Source organism: Podarcis bocagei (assembly GCF_964188305.1).
Source record: "Podarcis bocagei genome assembly, chromosome: 5".
NCBI classification, from domain to species: domain Eukaryota; kingdom Metazoa; phylum Chordata; class Lepidosauria; order Squamata; family Lacertidae; genus Podarcis; species Podarcis bocagei.
This window is the reverse complement of record NC_138129.1, coordinates 77,754,276-77,763,081: the sequence shown is the minus strand read 5'-3', so window position 1 is coordinate 77,763,081 and position 8,806 is coordinate 77,754,276.

Sequence of the window (8,806 nt, the reverse complement as noted above, 5' to 3'; positions counted from 1 at the left end):
TTTGAGACGTTCTATTTATACACTGCAGAGAGCTGTTGTTGTCTTGGTCCCTAGTTTATAGATTCCACTACAGCTGGGGATGACTTGAACAAAAGCTGTAATTTCCAGAGAAATCAAAATGTGTGTGCAACTCAGGGCCGTCTTAAGCATATCAAGTACCATGGTGCAAATATCCCTCCAGCGCCCCTCCCCCCCGATTCCCAGAGTTGTTGATCTTTTTCCAAGCCTCTGTGGGGATTGCTCTCCTCCCGCGGAGGTTTGGGAGGCAAGCTGCACGCCCGCCAACCATATGGTTGATGGGGCACAGGTGGCAGGCGTGCCGGGAAAGAGGAGGCCACCGGAAAAGCCGCACAGCTCCTCCACTCGCTGGGGCACCCCTGAGAGGCCAGTGCCCTGGTGCAACGCGCCAGTAAGTCCAATAGGAAAGACGGCTCTGGTGCCACTTACAATATTGCATTGTGGCACAGAAACTTAGGGTGGTATTCAACTAAGTTTTACCTGGAGCAGGCCCTACAAAGGTGGTTCAACTAATTCCAGTCTACTCTGAGTAACATTGAGCTGGATGCTACTCTGAGAAAAAAACTTTCCTAAAACAAACACCGTCTTCTACACCCAGTGTTTCTGATAGCACAAAGTCTTGAGGAGCTGTAGTTGAGTTATAGGTAGTGTTCTGCCTCCATGGCTGGAGCCAGTATGTCTTCTCTACACCAGCTGATGAGGACAGTGCTGTTGTGGTCATGTCCTGCCCATGAACAAGCTGTAGGCCTCTGGTTGACCACTGACAGAACAGAATACTAAGCTAGATGGGCCTTCGGCTGATCCAGAAAGGCTGTTCTTATGTTCATATACAGTGGTACTTCGGGTTAAGTACTTAATTCGTTCCGGAGGTCCGTTCTTAACCTGAAACTGTTCTTAACCTGAAGCACGACTTTAGCTAATGGGGCCTCCTACTGCTGCTGCTGCACCGCTGGAGCATGATTTCTGTTCTCATCCTGAAGCAAAGTTCTTAACCCGAGGTAATATTTCTGGGTTAGCATACTCTGTAACCCGAAGCATCTGTCACCTGAGATACCACTGTACAATAGTGGCATGTAACCCGAGATACCACTGTACAATAAACTTCCACGGCAGCTCACCATCCTTAATCTGATAATGGGACTTATACACTTGGAGTGGGTACTCAACTTTATTTTAACATGTTCTAGATCACTGGTCTTGAACTAGTGGGTCATGACCTGATACAAGGTGGATCGCAACAGGAGCACTTCCACATGCAAATATATGATAAAAGATTAAGAAATGGCATACTCTCCAACATTTCTCTGATGAAAATAAGGATGCCCTATTCTATTATTATTGTTATTACCCTCCAACATTTCTCTGCTGAAAATAGGGACGTCCTAAGGAAAAGTGGGACATTCCAGGATCAAATCAGAAACCAGGGCGCCTTTTGTATATCGAGGACTGTCCCTGGAAAATAAGGACACTTGGAAGTCTGAAAAGGGTCCTGGAACTGAAAATGTTGACAGTAGCTGTTCTAGATTGTATATTTGTAATTACCTATGGCTAATTTTATGTTGTGAACTGCCCTAGCATTGTCAGATGAAGGGTGGTATACAAATTTAATCAATAAAATAAATCAATGGAATGTGTGCATTTATTCTCAAAATACTGCTCTTCTCCTCCAAAGTGAAAGCAAGGGGCTAGATTATATCTTGCAAATCTCTGCTTTCTTCTGCTCACCAAAGAGTTGTTTGAGTGTCAGAGTATCTACATAACTGCGGCTGTGCATATATTTGGACCAGGGCCATATCACGTAGTTAAACCAGAAGTTTGGGTGCAGAATGTATTTAGCAGAGGCTGTTTTCCTAGCTTTTGTATGCGCCGTTTTTGGTGTGGCTTTCAGATCAACATGCCACGCACATTCCAGCCCCTGCATGGAAGAAACAAAATGTCTCTGTCACTTTGTGTTGTTTGACTTTGCAAATGTAATTAGGCAACTACCTGATGTTGGTACATCGGGGCACCTCATGGAGTTTTTAATAGCGCTAAGTTATGAGTCGCTGTAGCATGGAGCTGAGTTGTAATTGTCACACTTTACTTTTGGCAGTGTATTAACTCCCGCCAGATTTCTAACTCCCAGAATGTATGTGATTGCCAAGTTAGGCCATCTGTAAACACTAACACTTGGTGAACTAACCAAATACACAGTTTGACTATATATTTTTTCCAGGACTCGAATAGAGATTATCTCTGGGGATGCAAAAGAGAAAGAGCATAATCCAGCCAGACTTAAATCTCATTGATTTTAACAACAAAAACTTAACACCTAATTAGCTCTTCCACCAAACTCATTGTTACTCTGAGACTGCAGGTCTGTGCATTTTCACTCAGAAGCAAGTTGCTGTGAATTGAATGGGTCATATTCCTCATTGCAACCTTAGACTGCGATCCTGAGCACAGTTATCTAGGAATAGAGATAGGCCAAACTGTTAATTTGGGTTTCTCTCAGTCCCCGCCTGTATTAAATTCAGTTCTAGACATTTCCATATCTGACTGAGGTTTTTTTAAAGCCCTCATGAACATTTAAGTGTGAATTTCTCATAAAATACACAATTTTGCCTGATACACTCTTCTTTTTTTTTTGCAAAACAATTTCGCCTACAATAATGCTTTTTAATGCGGTATTTTCATCAACCTATGCATTTTTATGCACACTTTGCCCTAGTATATGCATTTTGGCACCCATTACTTGGCTAGAGAACTGCATTGTTTTGTAAAATGAGAATTGGGCAGGTTTACCTTCATGCCTACCTGGGCGTGGTCTCGGTTGTAGGTAGTGGATCTTCTTTTGGATAACTATGCTTAGAAATCGATGACTATGGGTCGGTCTCAGAGGTTAACCTGTGAGGTGAATCTACGTGAACCTTTTCTTCAAACCAGGCACTTTCTTTTGGAATATTTTGGAAGAATTGGTTACAAACCTGTAGGAAATAAGCTGAATAAACAGGCATACTTTTTGCGTCTCGAGGCCCCAAGACCCACCCCCAAAATAAATACACACAGACAATTATATTAGTTTAAGTTTGGGGGCAAATTTTGGCTACAACTTTATTGAAATACAATCTCATGAGCAGTATTGGCTTAGGCATTGACTCCCCACTATAACTGACTCCACCTCTCAGGGTGATCTTTCAATGGGGTAAACCAAACGAGGGAGCAAGGTCGATGAGGACCAACCTAAGCTCACCCCGGGGTTCCTGTGGTCCTGGCATGGCCCTAGCCCCTCAAGCGGACTTCGGACGAGATCCAGGACCCCCCAGATTCCTTTAACGGAATACCCAATTCCTGGAGGGGCAGGTGATGGCCGCACCTCTCCTCCCCACAATCCAACTGATCCAATGCCTAACCGCCACCTTACAAGTTGTGACGATTTGCTAAGGGGTAGGTGAAAACCAAATGGCTAAAAGCCTATCTGCCAAATGGAAAAATTCCTACCCAGCCCCTGTTCCAAAACAGGTGACCCAAACCAAAGCAAGGCCAAGCGACTCTACATAAACTAGGGAGGGTGGGCGGGTGTTCAGCCGTGCAAATGCAAGTGCCTCACTTGCATCATACTGCTGCTTTTAAAGCCCCTGGGATCACGCCACCTACTGGCTATTGGCTAAAACAGCCTGGCATGATCCCAGGGGAATGGCCAGGACTTCCTGCCCCCCCCATTTTAACCCTGTCAGGTGAGCTCTTGGGTCCCGAGTGCAACCAGGACCCTCTGTTATGAGGATCCCATTTGTGGCACAATCCTGTACATGTCTTCTCAAAAGTAAGTCCTATTGAGTTCAGTGGCGCTGACTCCTGAGTAAATGGGCACAGGGTTGCAGCCACAATCTATTGTGTCTGTACGATGATGGCATCCTCAGCTATGTTATCCATGTTCCAGTGTTACTGTTTCATTTTCTGAGAAATGCCCACTATTTTCAGTGTTGAAGAGGCCACACACTGTGTGGGAGTGCCAGGAGTACTGTATTTCTCTGTTGTAAAGATGATGATCAGCGGCTGATAATGTCCATCTTGAGACTGTAGCTGTTTGCAAGAATAATGTATGTCAAGCAAACCATTCACATTAAATAGGCACACTTCTGGAGTTTCGAACAGCGAAGGATTATTACATACCCAACACTTCCTATGTGTGCATTAACCACACTCGGTGTGGGGGCATGGAGTTCATAAACCATGTAAGACAATGCGTGCGCCTGTGTGTGTTAAGCAAAAATCACAGAATTGATTGAATGTACCAAATTGAACGTGCAAGTACATTTCAGTGAAAAATGTATGCTGTCTGCAGAAACATGGGAGCAGTAGATGAACACAGTTTAGAATACATGTCAAATGAGAGATCATCTGTGTGATCACCACATCTAGACAACATATCAAGTCAAAATAAAGATATACAAAAAGGCAGTACATTGCTTCATGTGGTGTATATGTGACGGTAGCCTTCCTGCTGTTTGCTCCTGGGTAAAAGAGAGAGAGAGAGAGAGATGGGGCAGGGTGATAAAACAAATTGTGCCTGTATGTGGAAGGGAAGAGAAGGAGAACATATATCTTGCTCTTTATTAACAGTGTTACAAAAAAAAGGCCAATAGATTCTCATGCACTTACACAATTGCATTCTGCACAGCAACAAATCACAATGCCACATTTTCCCTGGCATAAAATATTGCACCTTGAATATTTCAGAAATGCAACAGACGTGCTGCTGCAATGAACAAATGGGTTATCATTTCAGTATCGTCAGCTAACACTAGCTTTTCTTTATAACCAAAGAGTACAACTAGCAGATCCAAAGGCACTTCGTCACCTGTTATGGTTTGGATTTATTCTTTTAGACCAAAACGGCCTTATCTCCAGGCAAGACCAGAATATGCGGAGTGAATCAGGATTACAGAAAGCACATCTCAAAGAGGTGTTCTTTGCACCATATGGTTGGGTCTCTTAGGTGTTTTGTAAAAACAAAAAAACAAAGCTTTCATGCACTGTACATGGTAATTCAAATGTGGATGACGTCCCATCATGGTAATTAAAAACTTCAGTGAGAAGTCACCAGTTTGATTGGCATGTTTGATGAAGAAACTTGCTCAGCTGCATTGCGGAACAAGGACCACTTGCCCCATAAAGTCTTCTCTTACTTACCGCGTGGTCCAAAGTCCCCTTAGACCAGGCGGTGTGTGTGTGTGTTGAACAGAGGTTTCCTTCCACTCAACATGACTGGCAGAGCTGCCTATCACTGGTTGCTGAGCAGCAGGCAAATCTCTTGAGATTTCTAGAAAGCCCTTAAGCCCTGTGTTCCAGGAGCGGGGCAGAGCTGGCCAGGGATCTCGTAGATTTGCTGCCTCTGCAAAGTGGTTGGACCAATAGCACAACCCAGGAGACAGCTCTATGAAACAGATATGCTTTAGTCCAAAAGCCTACAGTTCCTACAGTTAACGATTGAGCCAGTTCCCAAACTGAGTCAAGGAGAACCACAACCAATGAGAAATGAATGCCTATTTATTGGGGCTGGGTGGAGAGGGAATTGTGTGAAATAATGTTGTTTCTGGAAATGGCCTCGTTCGCTCTGTTGTGTTGTTCCTTGTGACTTGAGAGGTGTCTTCTCATTTGTCTCTGGGCTCTCAAGCAACATTTTTAATTACAAAGAAGAGACGAATTGGTGAGACCCGTTATTGCTTGTTCTTGGCAAAGTGTACACAGCTTCAGGAGGGAGGGACGAAGGATTTAAACCTGGTAAGCACAGAAGGATTAAGTGTAGGAAACAGTGGGAATAAATGTTACGAGAAAAGGACTGACACAAGCTTGCATTTTCTTGGTCGGAAAACAAGTGCACAAGAGGCACGTAGCCTTCAAAGAACTATTTGATGGGGGAGGGTCAGGTTTTAATGGGGGGGGGCTGCAATGACTGGCATGGTACAGCATTATTCATGGTGTGTGACTGCTTGTTGTGGCGATTGGTGGAAAGGAAAACAGTCTGCCTACATACTACCTCTGCAGCAAATGGCTTTTGTTTATTTCAGGGACTGCAATTGGGTTGTTCACCTAGTAAAGGGAGCTTTTTTGGAGTTGATTAATGTGCCTTTCCACCCATTAGGCTGTAATCCAAAGGGGGTTCAGCCACTATATCCTGAGCTCTGCCAGGCTCTTGCCAGCAGGGGAGATTCCTGTGGGTTGTCCCACCTGCAAGAATTTCCCTTCCACTGGAAATGATAGAAGTGCGAGTAAGGGCGTGGCAGCACCTCCATTTGTCCCACTGCTTTCCCCCAGGGAAACTGCAGTTTACTTCTGAATCAGACCAAAAAGCAAGCAGGTTTCTCACAGAATGCTGTTTGGTAAAGAATTGCCTGTCTCACGATAAAAAATATGACTTGTCTTGTCATGATATGACATGACCTGCCCTGTTATGACATGACCCAACCTGACCTGTCATGACCTGACATTATCATGACATGACATGTCCCGTCCCGACATGATCTCTCCCCAGAATCTGGCACCAGTCTCACTTGTTGGGCACGTTTCCTAGTTCCCCTGCTCTGTTGGTGCTTCTGGGATGCAAAACAAAAACACAATAGAGGGCTGTTCAGTAGCACCTTAGAGACCAGCTAAGTTTGTTCTTGGTATAAGCTTTTGTGTGCATGCACACTTCTTCAGATAACTGGTATCTGAAGAAGTGTGCATGCACACGAAAGTTTATACCAAAAACAAACAGTTGGTCTTTAGGGTGTGTGATGGGATGATGAGCTGCTTGTGCGTAAAATAGTAGTCCCTCAGAGTTTGTTCAAGCCCACAAACTTCTGTCTGTGACAGAGCCCCTCAGACATGGCTGCTCTAGTCACTTGCAGATTCCGACAGTGGTTGCTTTCGGAATCGTTTCCAGCATAAAAGCTCCTTAACGGAAACACGTCTTCTGGACTCCCGGCGTGACAGTTTCCGGCGAGGAGTGGGTCTCCCTATGGGAGCTTCAGATACCCCCCCACTGTTCTCGCTGGACGTGTCCCTGAGCCCTCCCTCCTGCTCGCTTTCCCTCAGAGATCCACCTCTCCCCCTGCTGGTTCCTGCTTCAGCTGCTGAGTCTCTACCAGCGTCCGTGAGCCCTTCCACCACCTGTTCCTCCGATGGCAGTTCCCTGACAGGGTGCTACTGGACAATTTAAATATTTTTTTATATATATAATCGACAACAGAGGGTGAAAGTCCTAGAGTGGCAAAAACAGGAATGAGGGCAAAACTCTCTAAACCGCTCTGACTTGCCCTGGCATGATTATCTGGATGTAAAGAGCAGAATGGGGCCTCCGCTGCCCTCCCTCACAGTTGATAGGCTGGGCAGTCAGTTCCTGCAGTGGTGCTGGAGGGGGGGGAGGGGACATTCCTAGATCCAATCGGATGCTGGGATGAGCTCTTGTGAATTTGTGATGTCCCAGGAAATTCAGGGCACTTGGAGGGCATGCAAAAAACAGCCTACACATGCGAACCTGTCTATGCAATAAACAGCACGATTCTAAACACACTTCCTAAAAAGTAATTTCATTGAGCTCAATGCACTATATGGGACTTCCCTCTGTGTAAACATGGTCAAGCTTGCACTGCAGGTTTCTTATAGAAACTTCATTAACAAGGGATGGATCCTTTTGTGTAGCAGCAGCTCAAGTGCCATTTGTGATCTACCGGAAAACCTCCGTGAATGTCCGCCTTGTCTGGTGTCCATTCCGGCGAACGTCCATGGCAAACCTGGAAGTACTGGAACGGGTTACTTTCGGGTTTTCCACTCACACATGTGCAGAAGCACAAACCACTCCATGCACGTGCGCAGACGCAGCACTTTGCCCTGCGTCCTTTTGGGCTAGCGGCTGGGGCTCTGGAACAGATCCCAGCCACAAAATGAGGTACGACTGTATTTGCAAGTACAATTTTTTAAATCCTGGAAACAGAAAACGTTTTGGCAGTTTCATTTGTGCCCCACAAAAACAGTTCTGTTCCCCTTAAGGGACAGTCATTAGGATGTTGTTGTGACCAGCCTGCAAGGCAGACAGAATGGTATTTATTTTGTTTATCGTGATCGTTCATTCTTCCACATACAAATAAGGAGAGCGTAAAATCCAGAGCACCTTTCCGCTGTGGCAAACAAGTTAGTTTTTAATGCCCCTCATTTCTCGTTGTAAGATTTTGATTCCCAACCCCACCAGATAACCAGGATAAAGTTAGAGCTACGAATTAGAACAGCTTCTCTTGGGGTTTAGTGACTTTACAACATGGAGCCTATCATAACCTACAGTTTCCTCCTTGCCTCGGTTAGTGAAAGACAGCTCTGGAGCAGAGAGGCATCAGGTATTCAAACATTTATGTAACACTGGAGATAAAATGTCACTAGCAATATAAACAGTTGACTTGCAGCCCACACCATAAATCATTGGGCACACAAGAAAGGAGTCAGCCGGCATCAGGATTCCTGACATCTTCTGGTAACTGTACTTTCTCCAGATAGCCGCTAAGCCGGGCAGGAGCTTATTTCATGCATTAAATTACTTGCGGCCGAGACAATTAGAAAATCCAAACAATTAGTAAGATATCACATGTCTGCCATGTTATTGTAAACTGGCAAAAGCTCTTCCAAAGTGGCATGTTCCCGGATTTAAGGAAACGCTGCCCTCTTGTGCAGGAAAATGAAGCAACCACAATATTTCCCCCCCCCTTTTCTTTGCCAAATAGCCCACTTCGTAACAGCAAGCACAACACAGGGACTCAGCCCTGAAAACCCATTC